Below are 20,983 nucleotides of genomic sequence, written 5' to 3' on the forward strand. Positions count from 1 at the left end.
ATACTTGGACATACACCGGACAGAATTAAGCGGACTGATGGAGTTATTAATCTTCTTGCTTCTAGTATATTTCCATTTACTTTTATCTTCTTTGTTTCTGTTAGGAATTTGTCTACTAAGTTTTTAGATGATAGATATATGCATATTCTACCATTTGATATACGGGATGCGAAAATTATATTTCTTGGTTCTATATGCTGACTCAATCCTTCAAGATAGTCATTGATTGTACAATTCTCTAGAGTGTTAAATAAAATGGCTTGATCTCTGTCTGGAGTTAATATATTGCGTGGTTGGCTAACTGCTTTTGAATATGATGCAATTTGTTGTGGTTGACTGGAAGATGACATCTTTTAAATTTATTTAAAATCCAACTCCGGTGCTGTCTCACAGCTTTCGCTGTGACACCCGTTCATGGAATTGGATAATGTAGAGATGATTGTCGTGATTTATTGAAATATTCAATCCAAATAGACACAAATAATAAATTTCATCTACTTACAATTAAAATATTCCGTATACAAATCACTTTCACTAGTCAAATTTCATTTTTGCAAAGTGGCCTTAAATTTTTTATCTTCAAATTTAACCTTCATTGAAGGTCCAGGATGACTTCCATAGTCCATTTCTTCACTTTTTTCCTAAAAGCACAAAAAAATAATATAAATATTTCAGATTTACAGATACAGTACTCATATAAAAATACTTACTTAAAACAGACATCCGGTAATTTTTACCGGTCAAGATTTTTGATGTGTGCTAGAAAAGAAAATATTGACAATACAAACTACACGTTTTGACTAGCATTGTTATACAAACTGCCCGAGAGGTACAGAGACACATGAACTTGTAAGTGGTGAGGTACCACGAAATCCATATTTTGGGAATGCCCGCCGAATCTCTGTAGTTAAGGGTTAAGAAACCTTCTCGAATGTTAAAATTGCCCTACTGAAAAACATGCATTTTGGAGTTATCACATGTCTCCCAGATACCACAGATATTTATAGCAATTCATGGCCCTTCAAAAATTTGAATTGACATATTCTTTGACATATTGACATATTTTTTTCGACATCGTATACCTCAAACGAGGAAGTGCTGCATAGAATAGGTAAAGAACGAGAACTTTTCAACACAGGGAAAGCTAGAAAAACATCATAGTTAGCTAGGCCACATACTGAGAAATAATAAGTACCAACATGCTCAATTAATAGTGAAAGGAAACATCGAGGTAAAGAGAGGACTAAGAAGTAAAAGACTATCGTGGCTACGAAGCATCCGACAATGGACAGTAGTAGCCAACTTCCGTTAACCAGAAGGCACTTTAAGAAAAATAAGAAGACTTTTTTAGAGTCGTCTGTTTCTGAAATAATGAATTTATTCCACACTTTTGCATCATATTGTATTATATACATTATTATGTTTTTTTTTTGCAATTTATGCAATTTTATGCAATTACTGTTTTCTTAAATACTTTGACTTGACTATAACCTTAAACGAGAAACTCACTTTCATAAGATTATTTCTTTTTTGTTAACCTTTTTCTTTTTGGCTAGTGAGTGCTCCCAGGGCTATCGCACATGCTACGGCTCGCCCTTTAAATGTGATTTATGTGCATGTATTTGAATAAGTTTCTGGTTTGAAATACACCGAGGAACATAAGAAAATTATGCGATACGAAAGCTATCACACGGGGAAAACTTGAGAAAGTATTGTAAACATGAAGATTAAATGTTTGCTAACTTTTATTTGCCGATGTAGGCAAAAACATAAACAGAGCAGATTATACCGGAGGCTTCCTTTGAAGGCGATACTAAAGCTTTAGGGTATTCGGTTGGGATTCGAATGTCTCTGAAGAAATTTTTTATGAGTAAATATTTTCCGCAACCCAAATATTATTAGGGACAGGAAAGAAATTTTCTTATAAATGCATTGTAAACTGGATATTATACGAAAATTAGTTTGGTCAAAAAATGGGATATTCCGATGATAAAATTAAAATTTAAATGATAAAACTGAGATGATAATATAATTTTATCGTCTAGAGCAGTGATACTCAACCTGCGGCCCTCTGGCGTTTTTTATGCGGCCCGAAGGCTAACTAAAGGGCCCTGTGGTCAAATTATTTGTCAAATTTCACGAGTTTTTTCAAATTATTTGATAGTGTGCCGATGTGTTTGAGGCGTGTTTGGGAGTGAGGCAGACAATTTAACGACCAGACAATTTAACGACTTTAATTTTAAATTATATTGAAACTTTTAAAAACTCTGATTAAAAAGCAAGGTATTATTAACTTTTAATAATAAATTATTGAAGTTAATGAACAAATCCTCATTTTAAAAATAATTAATACTTATTTATAACATTGCAACGACCCATTTAGTAATCACAAGAAAAGTTTATGTCCGGATTAACAAAAAAAAAAAATTAAAATAATTGTGATCTTGAAACAACATCCTGTATATTAAAAATTTCAAAACTCGTCGGCACATTTGAAAAGAGCACAAAAACTAAGTTTAATTGCTCGCTTCAATTTTTTGCACAGACAATTTAATGACATAAATTTTGAAATTATATCGAAATTTTTGTTTTGAAAGTTAGAGTTCTTAAAAATCTCGACATAATTTCAAAATTAAAGTCAGTGAATTGTCTGCGCAATTTCAATATACAGGATGTTGTTTCAAGGTCACAATGGATTTATAATTTTGTTTAATCCGGACCTGAATTTTTCTTGTGATTAGTAGTTTAGTGGCTTGAGCTCTAAATGTGACATATATGTGTACCAAATATCAAAAAAATATACAAGGCGGTTCGAAAGTTATGGGTCCAGAAAGAAATGGGCTAAATCGATAAAACACCTTGTAACTCGGTTATAAAGTCGGTGGAGCAATAAATTTAGGATGTCTAGAACCGCCTCATTTACCCCTATTCACCATTCAAGTATTTCCGTTTCCCAATAAGTACACTACTTCATCTTGATTGCGGCCCGCAAGCTGTGGCAATAGCTACTATGTGGCCCAGGAAAGGAAAAGGTCGAGTATCTCTGGTCTAGAGTATGCATATGTATTAAACAAAACGTGTTTTTATACCGTTTCTGACAGTAGGAATATAAGAAGGCCGAACAGAAATCCATTAGGATTAGGCAGTCCCGGATTAAAAATCTTGAGGCCCCTAGGCAACCCAAGCTAGGAGGCCCCTCAAGAAACTTTTATCTTTTCCCTCCAAAACCCCCTGATAACCCCTCCATCTCCGAGCGGCATCTCTTTGATTTATTAATATTAGTGGACATTTTGTAGATTTAAACTTAAAATTTTTGTTTCATTTTGTAAAACGTGTTGCTTAAAGAAATAAAAAGAAATAGTCACGAAACTATTTATATAATTTTGATTAAATTTTGCAATAAAAATTATTTTAGTTTCTTTTGTCACAGTTATCCATAAACAAACGATTCATTTTAAAGTATAATAATTTTTCTAATAATGAAAAAAAGGTCGTAGCAAAAGCATAGTATTCTACTCACATGTAATAGCTATTACTCACTATGATGGATAACAACACTCGCCTTCGGCTCGTGTCGCAAACTTCATCATCGTGAGTAATACCCATCATTACATGCTCGTTGAATAATATACTATTACGTATTACATAACTATGTAATTATACATAATTTTGGATTAAATAGGTATAGTTTGAGTTTTCAGAGCCTTATAATTTATTATAAAGCAACTTTTCTGACTTTCGTAGAAACAAAACTACTTAAAATATCTTCTACTTCCAAATTTTCTAGCACATCATTCTCAATAGACATACATAATTGAGGGAAATGCTAGTCTATGTTGTGCCACTGTCTAACGATAACAGTTTTTAATAATTTTCATTTTTAAAAATGACCGTTCGCCTGTTGCATTTGTAATAATTAGCGTAAGATAAATCTTGCAAGCTACTGACAAATTTCGAAACTTCGATTCGAATTTGTTCTCATAAAAATAACCCAAAGAGACTATGAAGCAGGAATAAATTGTTTTCGCTTCAAATCCTAAAGACTATAAAATATTTGAACTGCAGTAGTTCATCTTAAATTTCAGGTTCAATATCATCAGTATAGTTTTCATGTAGTCTTGAAGCACACTCCTTTGTTTGAGTATCACTCAGTTTTGGAAAAACACACAAAATACCAAATATTGAGTTACTGACTCGTACGCTGTCAACTGACGACTCAGCTCAATAATTAGCTTATCCGAAGTTGGTAGATTCGTTTCAACCTTTAACTTTTCTCCACCCTGTAGAACAACTTCATTGGAATTAGCATCATCAAAATGTAATTTTCTTGTTCGCGTTTGTTTACTCTCGTCGGTATATTCAGATTATTGTAGATCGCAGACCTTCTGCTCGTAGTAAGCAAAATTATCTCTTTGGGTTTTTAAGAACTCCAAAAGTAATTTAGAAGCTGAACTGCAGTTTCAAGTTCAATCCCTTCTCTCTGTAATGATTTACTGCGTTGATGAGTTCTAAAATTGTTGCCCAAAACTCATTGATTATAAATGTTTCTGTTTTGACATTTCCTTCAACAAACACTTAGCCTCACGAACTGTTTCAGCTTTCTGATTAGGGTCTTCAGCACGAGTATGAAGAGCAGATTTGAAGGCGTTGTAACCATAGATATAATAACCTGTAGATTAGGCTAGCTATGGGCCGCTCTGTGCATCGAGGTATACCGCCGATATCAAGGACGTCATTGGTCAATATTCATTTTGAGTGGTCTAGCGATCTTTGTCCGTCATATGAGCGGTATCGCTTAGTAAAAAGAGATAGATAGACCACCGGTCGACTGCCGTGCGTTACGGTTTTTTGCACAGTATGCCTTGTCTACGGTTAACATGTCTCTGGTTGTAACCTTTAGACAAAGCTCTGGTTGCATCAGCCCTTGCAGTCCATCTAGTGCTGCTTGTTCTTTTAAGGACAAGGTTTAGATCGTCGCGAATGGGATCGCTTAGTTGAGTTTCATTTAAGCATTTGATCGTAGCTTCCCAACGGTGAGTAGATGCTGAAAAAACTTTGTACACGGACTGAACAACCGTTGTGTCCGTACCGTAAACATTCAAACATTGAATTAATCTCGGTTGATACGTTTCTACTTCGTACACTAATTTTTCTATAACTACCTGATGCGGCACTATTTGCCCTTTAAATGTAACAATTATGGTTGATGTAGGTACAAAATCTGCATTACAAATCCAAAATACGATATTGCTCCAACGGGTCCAACACAACTTTTATCAGCACTTACTGTGCGTCACAAAAAATGTAAATTGCTTTTAAATTAAAAATTTGTTAATCTTAGATAAATGAGCCTGGAGACCACTGTATTTGCCTTGCATGTATCGAAAGGCATGGGTAATGAAGGAGAGGGTAGCGAGGGGGCACTGACTTATTTGTTGCTCTTGCTCTTACTACTTTTCTAAGAAACCGTGCAGACTGTTAGGCAGTAAGGGAGTACTGTTCCTTCTACCAAACTGCATTCGTTAGCGACTTATTCTCACAACATAGGTTTTCTATGTGAACAAAGTTATGCATTATAATGTAGTTTTATCGTAACGATAAAGGCCTATATTAGTAGTCTATGATAATGTACCCTTAAAAAGATTATTTGAAATAATGACGAAGACAGGCGTACAACGAAGACAACGCTTCCATTCACCCCTGCATAATGCCATCTAAGCAAAAAAAAATGTTACCGGAATAATAACAAACGATTTCAATACATGTATGTACCTAGAAACCGATGGAAGAATCGTGAAAATCGGATTACAAATAATAAAGTTATAAATTGTCAAACGTAATCAAAAATTTTAAGTGAGGGAATTTTGTGCCGGTTCGCGGTGAGTGTATTTTTATATATTTAATATAATATATTTTATTTATAAATACTCTAATTCTTTATTGCATTGTAAAAATTCTTAAAAAAGGAAATAAAATTTTCCCAAAGCTTGAATCTTCAAATAACAGTATGCTTTATTACAGTCCCAGTTTAATTTCAACGACCAAATAATAAGTGAAATTATTTGCTTTTTTTTTGTTCAAACAAGTTAATCAAGTGACTACTTTCTCTTTCTAATTATATATATTTAGAAAACAAGTTGTGTTATTGGGGAATTCAGCAAATTGTAGGTGAAACAAAACAATTTTTTCATTTTGGGCCAATGAATGAAAGAGATGAAGGCTCCAATAAGAGCCGAAAATCGCGGTTCAATGGACTGGACTGCACTCCGTATGATAATTGAAAAGTAAGATTGTTTTGCCTTCGCATTGCAACTGAATAAAAATAATATACATTTTTATTTTATAGTCGTATTACTCCGTAGAGTAACTACGTGCATTTTTCCGTTGGAACTTTACCAACTGCAGACGGGGGATGTGAATTGCATAGTGTAGAATTCCTTCCCTCTCGTCTTCAATGTAGCATCCATTTGACTTGCAAATTGTAGAAGTCTTGGAGGTGTCACCAGGAAAGTGTACCAATAAGTTTTCAATTTAAAAATTTTTTAGTAATATTTTTAATATTTTCAATATTAATAATTTACTATTAGGATTGAAAACTACTTCGTCTTTCAATGCCAGATGGCGCTAGCCACCTACTATCATCACTTCAGTTGCAATGGGTGGGAAAACCTCTCGATACGAATCAGTTAAAATATGGAGAACAGTGCCTACGTTCCTTCCGATGAAGGCTCCAATAAGAGCCGAAAATCGCGGTTTAAGGGACTGGACTGCACTCCGTATTCTAATTGAAAAGTAAGATTGTTTTGTATTCGCATTGCAACTGAATAAAAATGGTATACATTTTTATTTTATAGTCGTATTACTCCGTAGAGTAACTAGGTGCATTTTTCCGTTGGAACCTTCCCAGCTGCAGACGGGGGATGTGAATTGCATAGTGTAGAATTCCTTCCCTCTCGTCTTCACTGCAGCATCCATTTGACTTACAAATTGTAGAAGTCTTGGAGGTGTCACCAGGAAAGTGTACCAATAAGTTTTCAATTTAAAAATCTTTTAGTAATATTTTTAATATTTTCAATATTAATAATTTACTATTAGGATTGAAAACTACTTCGCCTAAAACACTTTTTATTTGATTCAAGCTTTCGGAAACTTTATTAAATCGTTTCCATCATCAGAGTAGACTGTAATAAAAAACGGTGATAGTTTTCTTACAGGACCTTACAAAATTTGTAATACTTACAGTAAATTGTGGTCAATCACAAATGGTGGTATAGTTAAAGTAAGTTAATATTAATTTATCAAGAGCGTTATGAAGTTTATTTCTCAAGGACTTTATAAATATTGGTTAAAATTTTTTATATTGAAAGTGTGATGTAACGGTATATCATGCGATGGGCTCTCGGTTGATCACATCCGCACCCCGCGGAGTGCGTGCGCCGAAATAGTTATTTTCCTAACAAGTGCAGAAAGTCATTCTTTTCCGAACGCGACTGCAGTTTGCCGAACGACGCGAAGCGGGAGTTCGGCAAGCAGTCGAGTGCGGAAAAGAGACTTTCTGCAAGAGTTAGGAACAATATTTTTTCTAAGAGTCTTTAAAAAATTACCAAATTTCAATCAATTAGTTTAATTAATATGAAAATACATACACAAATTAATTCTTTGACAAGGTTGTCAAAACCAAATTTTCAGTATAATAAGTTAGCATGACGACGATCTTGGTTTCCATGACAATGATTCAAAACGACTGTTATTGTCTACCGATTTGACTTTCGAATATTATGTCAAAATAATTTTATTTCATCGAATTGTCCGTTAATTTCATTGAAAACAGGAACACAATAAGATATATTTGAAATAAATTAGTAAATAATATCTAAATATTAGTTTATTGCATGTATTATAATGACTTTAAGGCCATATTAACATATCTAAATTAACACGCGTGCGGAAAAGTAAAAACCGCGTGCGGAAAGGTAACACGCGTGCGGAAAAGTGAAACTTTCTAAACTAAAATGCGTGCGCGAAAGTAGACATTTTTGCACGCTCGTAGAAAAATTTATTACACACAGGCAGCGAACTGTTTTTTCATTTTTGTACAGTCAAAGCTTCTTATTCGCGCTTCCTTTATTCGCGTTTTTACTATTCGCGGCTTGAAAAAATGCGATCCAAGTCCTGTATTCGCAGCCTAGGATTTCGTTATTCGCAGATCGAGTCAATACATCGGTACATACATTACACATAACAAAATAAAAAGCATTCGGTATCCTTTTTCAACCCGTCAGCAAAAAATAAAATTGACCTTATTACAACTACACCTAGGTTGGCATAGGCTTTGATTCAAACTATGAACCAAATAATAATCGAGGCCTTTAAGCTGCATAACTTTAAACGAATCTTCAAAATGATACTGAATAACATGGAATGTGATCCTGATCTTAATGTTATGGAATGCTGGAAGGAATTTGACGTAGCAAAATGAATCATAAACATAAAAGAATTATTGCAAGAACTGAAGTTTGACATTCAAATCATTCTGGAAATAACTGTGAACTATTCTGGCTACCGGAAATAAAGACTCTGTGCAAGCTCAAACTTTAACTGCCAACATTGCGAGTGAAATGGAACGAGATGGGTTTGAACAGATAGAATCAAGTGAGGTTCAGAAGATTCTTGAATCGCAAGTTGGAGGATATGTTAAATTCACCATCCATTGAAGAAAAGGATTTAGCATGCACTGGAAACGTGACATTTAATTTGAAAAAAATTAGTGAAGGTTTAAAAATGGAAAATGAGCATTGTGATTTTTTTATGAAAATGAATCCATCTATGGAACGAAGCATTATTCTTAAGAGGCAAATTGGTAATGCCACTGCCAAAAAATACCACTCTGAATTGAAGAAGTTTTTAAACACTGCCAAGCAAGAGAAAATTACTAAATTCTTTAATCCATTGCTAAACCTGAAGATAATATGTAATTAATCAATATGTGTGGTCAAAAACTAAATTAAACTGGTTTTTAAGTATTTGCTTTGTTATTTCGTTACTTTCGTTACCTATAATTATAAGGGACCTATAGTATAAGGGAACGTATCCCTTATAATCCCATATAAGTTACCATTCCATATTCGCGGTTTCTGTATTCGCGGTATATTTACAGAACATATACCCCGCGAATAAAAAGCTTCTACTGTATATTCATTCTCGCTGTTATTGTTAACATGTACTTAATTATTACGTCCTACGTCATATTATGTAAATTAAATAAACGAGTAGTTTTTCCAACATACTATTGTATTATTTGTATTTATATTATATCAACCCAGGCTCAATACCTTAAAGAAAGATACTACAATTATTGTTTTTTAAATTATAAACATGCCAACTTACCGTGAACCACATTATTACCGAATGTCATCAGTAAGACAACAGCTCAAACTCAAACCGCAGCTATGTGACATTTTAAGTGATACCAACCAGTTAGACAGAGTTCTTCAGTTTAAAAAAGATATCATTGTATCATAAACTTTAATTTTTTTTGACGTAACTTGTTAATGCTCTTTAATTATACATCTTGTAATCTTGTTTGTAATCGTTCCGTGCGAGTGGTCATAGTTGGCGACCAAATTATAATTATAAACAGTTTAAAACAATAAATTTATGAAGCTATTTCTTTGTGGCATTTACATATGTAATTAACTATGTATTCTAGTTGGGAAACAAACCACAATTTAACTTGAAAAAATAATTTTATTGACGTATCGACTTCCACCTCGTACATCGTTATCAAAATACAAAATATTAATAAATTAAACAAAAATGTTGTTGCTTAGTAAAAAATTATTCTAATAATTTAATTTAATCTGACTCAATCATATAGGCAATTCAGACATACGTATTACACATTTTAAAGTAGCAGACTTTAAAATGATATTGCCAATAATGAGTTGCGTTCCTGGGACGACTTTTATTAAAAGATATCACATAAATACATACTATGACAGATCGGAGCACACAACGCGACTAACAGGATGGAAATATTAGATTGACTTATTATAATGAATAATCGTATTATAAGACGGCAGCCATGGATTTGTTCTTAATAAGTATTGAGCCAATCGTAGTGAGGTTTTAATAATCATTATAATGTTGGAATCAAGTCATTGAGATTATTTAGTCTTTTCAAATTTAATCAACATATCAATTTTTACGCACTGATGGTAATAATAAAATGGTTTTCTTTACCAATTGATGTTATTTATTGAGTTTAGTAATAATACAAAGTATATGACTCGTCTAAAGGGGGTGGAGGAAGCTCGACCAATCCCATTGACACAACTAGCGACAGTCAGAAAATATCGCCCGTCAAATCGTGTTCTGTTAATGGCTTGCTTTGTTTAACTGTAAACATGTTTAACATGTAAACATATAACACGTCCTTATAGATTTCGTGCGCTGAACGAAATCGATCAATTCCTATCCACCCAAAGACTAAGTGTGTTGAACGTAGTTATTTATCATTGTCATACCATCTGAGGTATTGAGTTAGATACCTTTTTTCTTATGCGGTTATTCCGCGTCGAGAAATAAATGTGATCCCGATTAATTCCCTCTGTCGTCGGTTTGTTATTAATGTATCTAATATCGTCACAATAACTTTCTAAGGTTTATGAAAGCCCTCTACGTAGAAAATATATTTAAATAACGAAGTAGTTGTCTTTTTTGTATGTGACCAAAATAAATGTTAACTTTTACGCTAGGAATTATACACTTATAATACTTTTCTCTTTTATTCAAGTACTTTTGGCAGTTTGTATTCAAAATAATTTGAATATTTTAAATATATAACTGTTCATATATTGTTACCAAATCTGTACTAACGATGTTTACCTTGTAATAAACTTTCCGAATTTCACGATTTCGCATAAATGCACTTTTAGTTCTATCACTGCACTATAAACTTCATCATTGAGGGATATTTCCACAAATCTCCCCCTTGGGCAAGCATCACGCTTGAAATTATCGGACAAATGTGAAAGTTTCCAGATGGGAGGTCTGAAATATTACGTGAGTCACTTTCAAATTCAAATAGCTCAGTCGTGAATACTCGAGGGAGGCGTTATCAGGGCCTGGTTTTTGACTTTATACTCTGATACACTTTAATTTCCACAAGTATACTTTCGTTGCGGTTGGAAGCTGTCAATTACTTGATGATAAATGTAGAAATAGTTAAGATATATGTTATTTTTGGTAGTTTTGACATCTATTAGTGGAATTTGTAGTATCTATCCATAATACGAAGTAAAATGTTTGTACATAATAAAAATATTAGTAAGGTTTTATTATGATTCAATTGTAAAATTGAGTTCAATAATTATAACAAAAGTCAGACAATAGTCTTTGACAATAGTCAAAGTATTGTAAGAAATATACCATCAAATAATTTCACAAGTCCACTGCTGAACATAGGCCTCTTCCTCGTATGGCGACTACGAACTCCCCCACGCTACCTAGATTTTAATGGGTTCAGTTTTATAGTACGATTAAAAGCGACTACGAACTGCTCCACACTACCTAGGTACTTAGATAATATTTTTGTGAATATATATAGTCTTTATTTTACTTTATTGTATTCAAAAAGGAACCCAATTCTAAAAGCATGAGCGAAAAATTTAAATGATTAAATAATGAAACTATAACAATATAATCGAATAAAGCTTATTTATAAATGTACATTAACTTATTTATACAATAACAAAAACTACAGTTAAACAATAAATTATGCTTAATTCTATCCTTAATTCTAATGTCTGATTAGTGATTAAAATAAGTAAGAGTGAACACTATATTTTAGATTTTAAAAGTTACTGCATAATAATTGCAAACTGACTTAATGAAGTCTAATTTAGTAATGTTTTGATTAACGTAATATTCATTTTAGGCTATTGATTATGTTCAAAATAAGAGAGCTAAAAGGAACTACAACGTTAACGGGATTTTATTGTCTCATATGGTCAATAGACCTCTAAATTTTAAAAAACCGCGGAGTGCTACCATTTAAATGGGTGCATTTTTGAGAAAGGGGTGAATTAGTCCCTAGGCATAGGGAATATTAGGGTGAGTTCTATGAACTTTGGCACAAACACGTCTACAGAAAAATTGTTCCAGGTTAAATTTACTATAGAAATATCACATTTTAAAGTTAAAAATATTTTTTTTACAAAAATATATTCAAAAGAAAAGCAAGAAAAAAACACGAAAGAAAGCAATTTTGTTTTTGGCCTCATAACATTTTTTCACGGGGATATAGGTATAGGCATGGCTTCAGCGAAAAATAATTTTCATCCTTCCTCTGTAAAACGATGTTTGGTAGAAGACTCTAGGATTTACAGTCTCTAAGATAGGATTTTTAAAATTTCGCGCTCACAGCATTTTTGGGCCATTTTCCCCATTATTTCGCAAACATTGTTCTGTAACTTTTTTCTACGCATTTCTAGGTATATACAATGGTACATTTAGTAAAAAGAGAAGTCAATTACCAATGGTCTATTGTATAGGGTTTTACGACTATTTTTAAGCAAGTTATGCTTTTTCAAGGTTTTATACTTTTAATGATTTTTAATATTTTTTAGGATTATTTTTTAAATTCCTCATTATGACTTTTTTCTTCTACATTTAGGTATATACATTGTGGAATAAAAAATACTATTTTCTCTACTTTAAAATGGTGTATAACAAAAGATTCTAGGACTATTTTTAAACAAGATATCAATAGGATATCCAAGGGTATCCGTAATTTGACAAAAAATTTTATTTTTTTTATTTTTTTCAATTAGAAGAATATAATTGCAAACAATTACATAATTTTTAATTCCAAATTACTTCTCTTAATAACACTTTTCGATATTGTGAAATATAAAGATACTTTACTCTTGAGCGAACTTCATATTTTTTAACATACCTCGTACACTATTAATAAAATTGTATATCTGATGATTGCATCTTAGATTTTAGACTATGTAGAGCATTTTATAAAGAATATTTTTTTCATAAAGTTAATAATAAAAAAGTTTTCCATATGGTTCCAACTTAGTGGGACTTATTGTATGTGTATATGTCATACTTTGAAAAGCATGTCTTGTTTAAAGATAGTACTGGAATTTTTTACATTACATAAGTAGATAGGCAAAGCGGTTTCTGGCGCAACCCCTAAATCGCAACCCTTAAATATTAATAAATGCCAAACGGCTTAACGTAGGATGACGTGTGACGTATCGTTGGAAAGGGGATGAAAAAGGGGGTTGAACTCAGTATGTGGCGTGCGCATCGGAATATGCCAAAAGGGCATTACGTCATATCTTCTTTTCTATTGGTCCGATTGTGACGTAAGAGGGCTCGTCGGAACGGGGAGGGGGTAACGAACACATAAAAAAGATGGCGGCAGTGCCAAAAGGGCATTACGTCATATCTTCGTTTCTATTGGTCCGATTTTGACGTAAGAGGGCTCGTCGGAACGGGGAGGGGGTAACGAACACATAAAAAAGATGGCGGCAGTGTCAAAAGGGCATTACAGCATATCTTCGTTGCTATTGGTCCGATTTTGACGTATGGGGTGTCAAATGAAAGCGGTGGCGACACAGAAGCCAACTGTCAATTCTTCTTCTTCTTTTCGTTTGTCAATTCTTCTTCTTCTTTTTTCGTCCGTTAAATCTTATGTCAACGATTGCGTGGAAAAGCCAACTGTCAATTCTTCTTCTGTCAACGTTCAATATTAACTGTCAGTTCTTCTTCTTTTCCGTATAGTGCCTAACAGAACGTGAGATTTGACGTATGACGTGACATTTATGTGTGACGTGGCAAAGCGCTGACATTCGACGCAGAACGTGACATTTGACGTAGATATGTGACATTGTTCAGTTTTCCGTCCGACATTTGACGCAGAACGTGGCATTTATGAGACATTGTGACACTGAGCATGTTCAGTACTGATATGAATCCCACCGAGTACATACATAGGGTTATGGAATTTCAAACTAAACTTAATCAGTTAAATAAAGATATTAAATCATATGAGGATATAAAACAAATTAAAAGACATTTCGATAGTTTGCATATTGAGGACAAAACGTGGAAGCCTGAAGAGTTGAATTTACAGCAGCAGCAGCAAGGTCTTTACGCTTTTAGAAAACTACCACAAGCTACATATCCATTGAGACGTATTCAGCCTACACCATGGGTGCCAGCAACAACACCAGCGAGTATGTGAAAAGTGAAATAGACAATGTCTTTGCAATGTCTTGTGTAATATTAGCATCTATATTTATCTTAATTTTAAAAATTATGTTTGAAATTGTAAAGAGAAAATTTGAATCTTCATGTAATATAAGACTTGATCAGTAAATAAGGTGTTTAAATAAAAAAGCAAAAATCTCTCTCTAAAAATATTTATTTATACATAGAAAAATTACAATGGTAATATTGTATAAGAAAACCAGTGACGTAGACGATCCACATTTCTTTCTGTACACGAAAATAGTCCAACGGCGTGACAGGGGTTTGTAGCAGGACCAACGTTTCCAGTAGCAAGAGGCGTGCCATCAAACTTGCAAACATCAATAATAAGGGGAAAAACTCCAAAAATGTGACATTTCTTGCTTAAAAATTCTGCTTTTTGTTCTCCTCGAACGTATATGTAATCGGCTGCATACAACAACTTGGTTTCTAGTATTTCATTTATTTTGGACAATTCTACTGCTCCATCAGAATATCGAATGCCAAGCAGTTTTTTCTCCACGTATGATGCTGTCTTCTTATCATCATTACTTAGCGCATTGAATGGTTTCGGAGGTAAAAAGATGTAATGACTTCGTTTAAAACCTATTTCGATGGTAAGTTCTTTGGGAACAAACCACCCGTCCACAGCGAATCCCTGAATATCTACGAATGCTACTCTCATGATGACTGCTCTTGTACTACTGACACTTTATGCGTCTAATTTAGACTTTTTACAATTTCGGTAAGTGGGTAGTACTCCATTACGCAGTCGTGAATTATAATGCAGTAGGCCTTGGTATTTTCGGGAAAACCATTATGTGCTTCAATATCTAGTTTTACGTCAACAGTGGATGCTTTCATGCTTTCTTCTTGTTTTGAACAGTCGATGACGAACAATGCACGATTCTTGAAAGCTGAGAAATCGAGTAGAGGTCGCTTTTGGTGGGAATGTACGTAGCTGGGATAAAATTCGGTATAGTTGAAATAGGCCTCGTTGTAGTCAGTTTTGCTGAAATCCAACTGCATTCTCTCGTTTGGCCAATATTCTCCATTTAAGGATAATCTAATACTTTGGATGCTAACATTGTCAAATAAGGTAGGATCAGCTGTAATCGTGTTACGTTTGCCTGTTTGAAAGAAAACAATGACATAACGTGGTCTTTCAACTGATGTGCTAGTTTTGACGGCCCAAACTTCACGCCTAGCACCTTTGGTAATGGTAGGCAATTCGTGCAATTCCCACTTTCTAAATGGAATAACTATAGGTTGATCTTGTTGAATGGACTTCATTAGTTCTAGTTTAATTTCGTCATTTGGAAATATGTGCTTCACTCTGAGTTCAATGTTGGTGATGTTAATCTTTGCTTTTGTAGTTTCATCAGTAATAATTAAACAATCGTTGTCGTTTCGAGCTCGAACTAGTCTTATTGTTTGACGACCACACGTAATCATTGGATAATCGTTGAAAATGTTAAAAATATGCTTAAGAGGTATCTGTATGTTGAATGAATTATCTGCATCGTGTAGAATGGGATCATTAGGGTAATTCCAACCCGCCATAACCATATAATGGGAATCTTCTTGATTGTAACACGTCATGGCACGTACAGCACTTACGATACCAGGATCCCGCACTGTTTCCATCTCCCGTGCGCTTTCGCTGTACGTACACGAATCGAAAAGAAAAGCACCCACATTGTTGGCTAGTTTGACTACGCCAGATCCTTCTTTATCGACGAGTGATCCTTTAATGCACAACAAGGTTTCGCTCATTGCAAAAAACGAGTCAACTTGATTAATGCTAAATTCTACAATATCATTACAGTTGAATGATTTGATGAATGGTGCATAAGTTCGGTATTCGGCCTTTCGAATCGACTCATCAAACATTGGCTTACGATAAATATCGAATATTGGAGGCATTACGCTGCTGTCGTTTGAACGAGCTCGTTTTCCATACATTGTTGTCATTTTTTAGTTTAAAACCAAGTGATTGTAAAAACAATTTTTTTGCGAACGTAAGAGGTTTCCGCTTCGACACAACTAATGGTGTTCTTTTAATACGATATTGTCGCTTGGACGGTTGCACAACTAATGGTGTTCTTTTAATACGATGTTGTCGCTTGGACGGCTGCACAACTAATGGTGTCCTTTGAGCAGTAGATGACCTTATTACTAGTCCCATTTCCCTCTTGATCTAAGTTCCAGCACCAATGTGCTCTCTTCTCCTCTAAAGTTTACAGGTCGTCCTTCTTGATCGAGAGCCAAGACAGTGATATTGGTAAGTTCACGCTGCGGCACAACGGGTAAATACAACAAATTGTGAGGAGTTTCGTCAATTGCGTACCCAGGATTTGATTGTATGACAAATTCGTAGATCGTATGAGCAGGTCTGTTACCGTCGAAGGCTCCAGTACTAATGTTACATTCAAAGCGTATGCTAGATACTTTAATAATCCTAACAGGTAGATTCGAAGTATGTATCCGTCCAGGATTGAGTATTGCCGGAGAAAATCCCAATACTGTACCAAGGCTATCAGGTTGCTTAAACGAAATCCTATATTTGCTAAATATTTGACACTGCAACGTGTTGTGGTTAGGTTTTAGACTAAATATCGATTCTGGTTTAAGCTCATTGTCAGCACCCAGTTTCTTTTGTATGTATTCTTCAATATCGGCAATTTCATAACATCCATCGGGAAAAGCAAAGTTTTGCCATTTGTTTTTGTCATTGCAGTAATAAAACTTGTTATTTTCAATGTTCGGTATACTGTTGTAGGAATGGAAGGCACGAAGAGCTATTTCGTAATCTTTTTTCGGATCCAACACGATTGGTGTGGGTGGTTGAAATGAAAATGTATAAGTGGTGCTAACTACTCTCAACAACTGCGACATGATGACTGATTCAAGTCGATAGATTAATAGGTTTATATATATAGTTGAATAAACACCAATTTTTTTTTTCACATATTTTTTATTTGTTCTAAAGCAAGTTTACATAAATGACAAGATGCTTGAGAATCGGGTGGTCCATCCCAGTGAGTCCTCCAATCTGGTCTGTTGTAATGTACGAAGCACGGAAGTAGTATCTGCAAGTTAAATTCTCCTCGATATTCCCCAGGTAATTTATGCCATATACTTAACAATTCTGAAGGTCTAACAGTCCGTATAATATACTCTAGCGGTATGTGTTTTAGTTCTTCTTCACTATATTCCGTAAAACATTTTTCGCGAAACATATGGGACATAAGCAATCTACTACTGTCCATTATATAAAAATTTTAAGCATAAATGCCCACAAACGATTTGATTGTAAGTTTGATACTGGTGATTATTGTAGAAAATTCTGGCACGTGCACCCAGATATTTCACAAGTTCTTTGGTCGGCTTCAAATTACCAAATGAATCGAAATATTCCACGTCGTTGTTTATCTTTCTATATGCTACCCAATGTGTTCCGTTATGCGCGGACACATCCAAGTTAACTATTGCACATTCTCGTTGTCGAGGACCGTCTCTAGGCAGAGCGTCATTCATGAAAACTCCTCGAAAATGTGGTATGTTAAGTATTTTCGCGTAATGTGCAATGTCCAAGTCGTACAGCGGACGATTGGGCAGCTTTATTGGAAGTTTTTTTTCAAATACAAGCCGAATCCGCCTCTGGGTTTCTTACGTAGGTACAGACCCGAACCGATATGTTCCATTGCCTTATTATGACGTATATCCTCCTCCAATTTCTTTTGGGCATTTTTTGCGTCGACCACAGTTTTTGCCACCCCCGCAGCACCTCCTGCTAAAGCCCCCAGTGCCGAAAGACCAGCAAAGAGAGGTATGAGGGGTAGGAAACCTCCAGATTTTAGTGGTAGTACGCGAGGAACATCAATTTCTTTTCGGCCGCCAAGTCTTTTGATTATGGATTTTGCAATTCGTACAGCAGTCAAAGCAGTATCGTGTAACGATGCTCCTCTCTTCATGGACTTTGCAATTTTTGAGACAACATCGCGATTGAAAGAGTAACGCCCCTTTCTTCCACGACGTAACTGACATCCCATTCCCAATTTTCTTTTCGTCTTCATTCCACCGGTTACAAGTAAGGCAGCAGTTTTTTCACCAAAGCTAGCGTCTTTCGACTTGAATCGCTCCCAGGCTCTATTTTCCAATTCTTTATCGGCCTTGTGACGTTCTTCGAGAGATGAATGCTGCGAGTAAGCGATATCGTGTTGTTTACAAGCTGCGTCTAATGGATTAATACCTGGATCTCCACGTGCAAGACGTTTTTGTAGTTTTGTTCCAGCTATAAAGAACGTATTTTTTTTTACTTATAAAACACAACAAAATTGTCGCAAAGTTACTTACGTCCACAGTACTGATAACCGCCAGGAATATGTAGCTCAAATGGCAGTTTATTAATTAAAGAGTTCACGAGACCTCCTCCTTCGACGACCAACATTGGACTGATGCCATGCAAGTGATGACATCTATAATATATTGCCGTACTTATGTACTACACTTGCCACACGATGAAGATCGTTCAACAAGAGCAGACGTTGCCAATTGATAATCTGGACATTGTCCAGAAAGTGACAGTCAGTAAACATGGTAAATTGCTACCAAACTCATTTAGAGCCATTATTTGCGGTCCAAGTGGGTGCGGAAAAACGAATGTCATGCTATCACTATTATTTAATCCGAATGGCGCCAAATTCAAAAATGTCTATGTTTATTCGAAATCCCTTTTTCAACCGAAATACCAACTACTGCAAGATGTAATAGCCCAAGTCAAAGGTGTTGGGTACTTTCCATTCAAAGACAATGAAGAAATTATCAGTCCAGATGAAGCACAACCAAACTCAATTTTTTTATTTGACGATGTTGCATGTGATGGCCAACAGAAGATTCGCGAGTATTATTCCATGTGCAGACATAAAAATATCGATGCCGCTTATTTATGTCAAACATATTCAAAAATACCGAAGCAGCTAATAAGAGACAATTGTAACATGATTGTATTATTCAAGCAGGACGAGATAAATTTGAAGCATATATTTGATGAACACGTATCGTCAGACATGTCGTTTGATGAATTTAAAAAAATGTGTTCAGAATGTTGGACGACAGACCGCTATGGTACTTTGGTCATTATGAAAGATTTTCCCCTTAACAATGGCCGATACCGCAAAGGATTTGATAAATATATAAAATTGTAAGTTGATGTATTGTTTAGTTGTCAACAAAATGTCTTATGATGCGGTCGCCATTGCCATGCGCAAGAAGAAAGTTGCCGAATTGGCTAGATCAATTCGCAAAAAATATTTGGCATTGAAATTAGGCAAGACAGAACAAGATGAGTCACTAAATAAACTTTTTAAACCAATCTCGAAACCACTCAAGAATATTGCGCAATCATCAAAAACGTTGCATCATGCTATCGATAACAAGTTTAGACAAGTTAAAAAAGAAGAAGAAGAGGTGAAAAAGGAACAAGTAGGACTAAAAAAAGAGCCAGATAGAGAGGAAAATCCTACACCACCATTATCATTTATAAGTGATGGAGATGTGTTTGAAAACAACGATAAAGAAGATGAAGAATACGAAGATAACATAGAAACAAACCAATCGCAAGATGAAGTATCCGAACAAGTATTTCAAGATTACCTAGACCAATATCATTCTCTAATTCAACCTTACGTGATAAATCACGGGATATCTTCAGATCAAATAGATAAGGTATACGGTCCAACCTATGATAGCAAAACGGCAAAATGGGCACTTGGTTCCACTGATATTAATTTCACTCGGGATGGTAGGATTGTAACGAAAGGAAAATATGTTAAAGGGACACGTGGACTATATGAGTTAATATTTTACAAAGACCCTGATCATTTTAAAGAAGAAGACGTTAAAGACTATATTTCATTGTTGGATATAACCGGCGCTCATAAAAGACGGGATGGTACACTAAAGGGAACCCACGGCTACAAGTGGAAGGAAATTATTAAACCTAATCTTCCATCATTAATACCTCAACGTCGTCATACAGAAACTAGTAGAGGAGATGTCGGTTCTGGATTACCTACGCATTTGACATACAATGATTTGCCTAGGGAATATATTTACTGGGACGACCCAAATGAATTGGTGGATCGTCTTCAACTCTTGGTGGCTTCGAAAGACGCCGGCAACACATCTCTCGACAACGAAATTGTAGCCATCATCAATGAACTAAAAGAAGCTAATATAATAGAGTAACTGGGAATGACAATATCATTTCCATTATGAGTGTCGACAAATTCGGTCATCATTCTCGTGGTGGTGGTGGTAGCGCTCAAAAGGTGACGCGAGTTACATTTCCACATACTTCTGACGGAAATATTAATGCCGAAAATGTGAAAATTTGCAATGTCAAGGATCCATCAGAAAATGGTGATGCTGCAACGAAAAAATACGTCGATGCACAAATAAATGAGTTGCGTAACATACAGTCACCATTAATTCAAACACATGGTGAGTTGTTGCAGCAAAAAACTGGGGAGATAGAAGGTTTAGCCATCGGACTAAATGAAGTAAGAGAAGAGCTTCATAAAACTACAGTTCCACTTCTCGAGCAGAAGTTGCAGAAAATAATGAAAAATGATTTGAATACACTAAAAAAGGACACGGAGAATAATGTAAATAAGTTGTTGCAGCAAAAAACTAATGATATAAAGAATTT

Source organism: Diabrotica virgifera, chromosome 4 (genome assembly GCF_917563875.1).
Source record: "Diabrotica virgifera virgifera chromosome 4, PGI_DIABVI_V3a".
NCBI classification, from domain to species: domain Eukaryota; kingdom Metazoa; phylum Arthropoda; class Insecta; order Coleoptera; family Chrysomelidae; genus Diabrotica; species Diabrotica virgifera.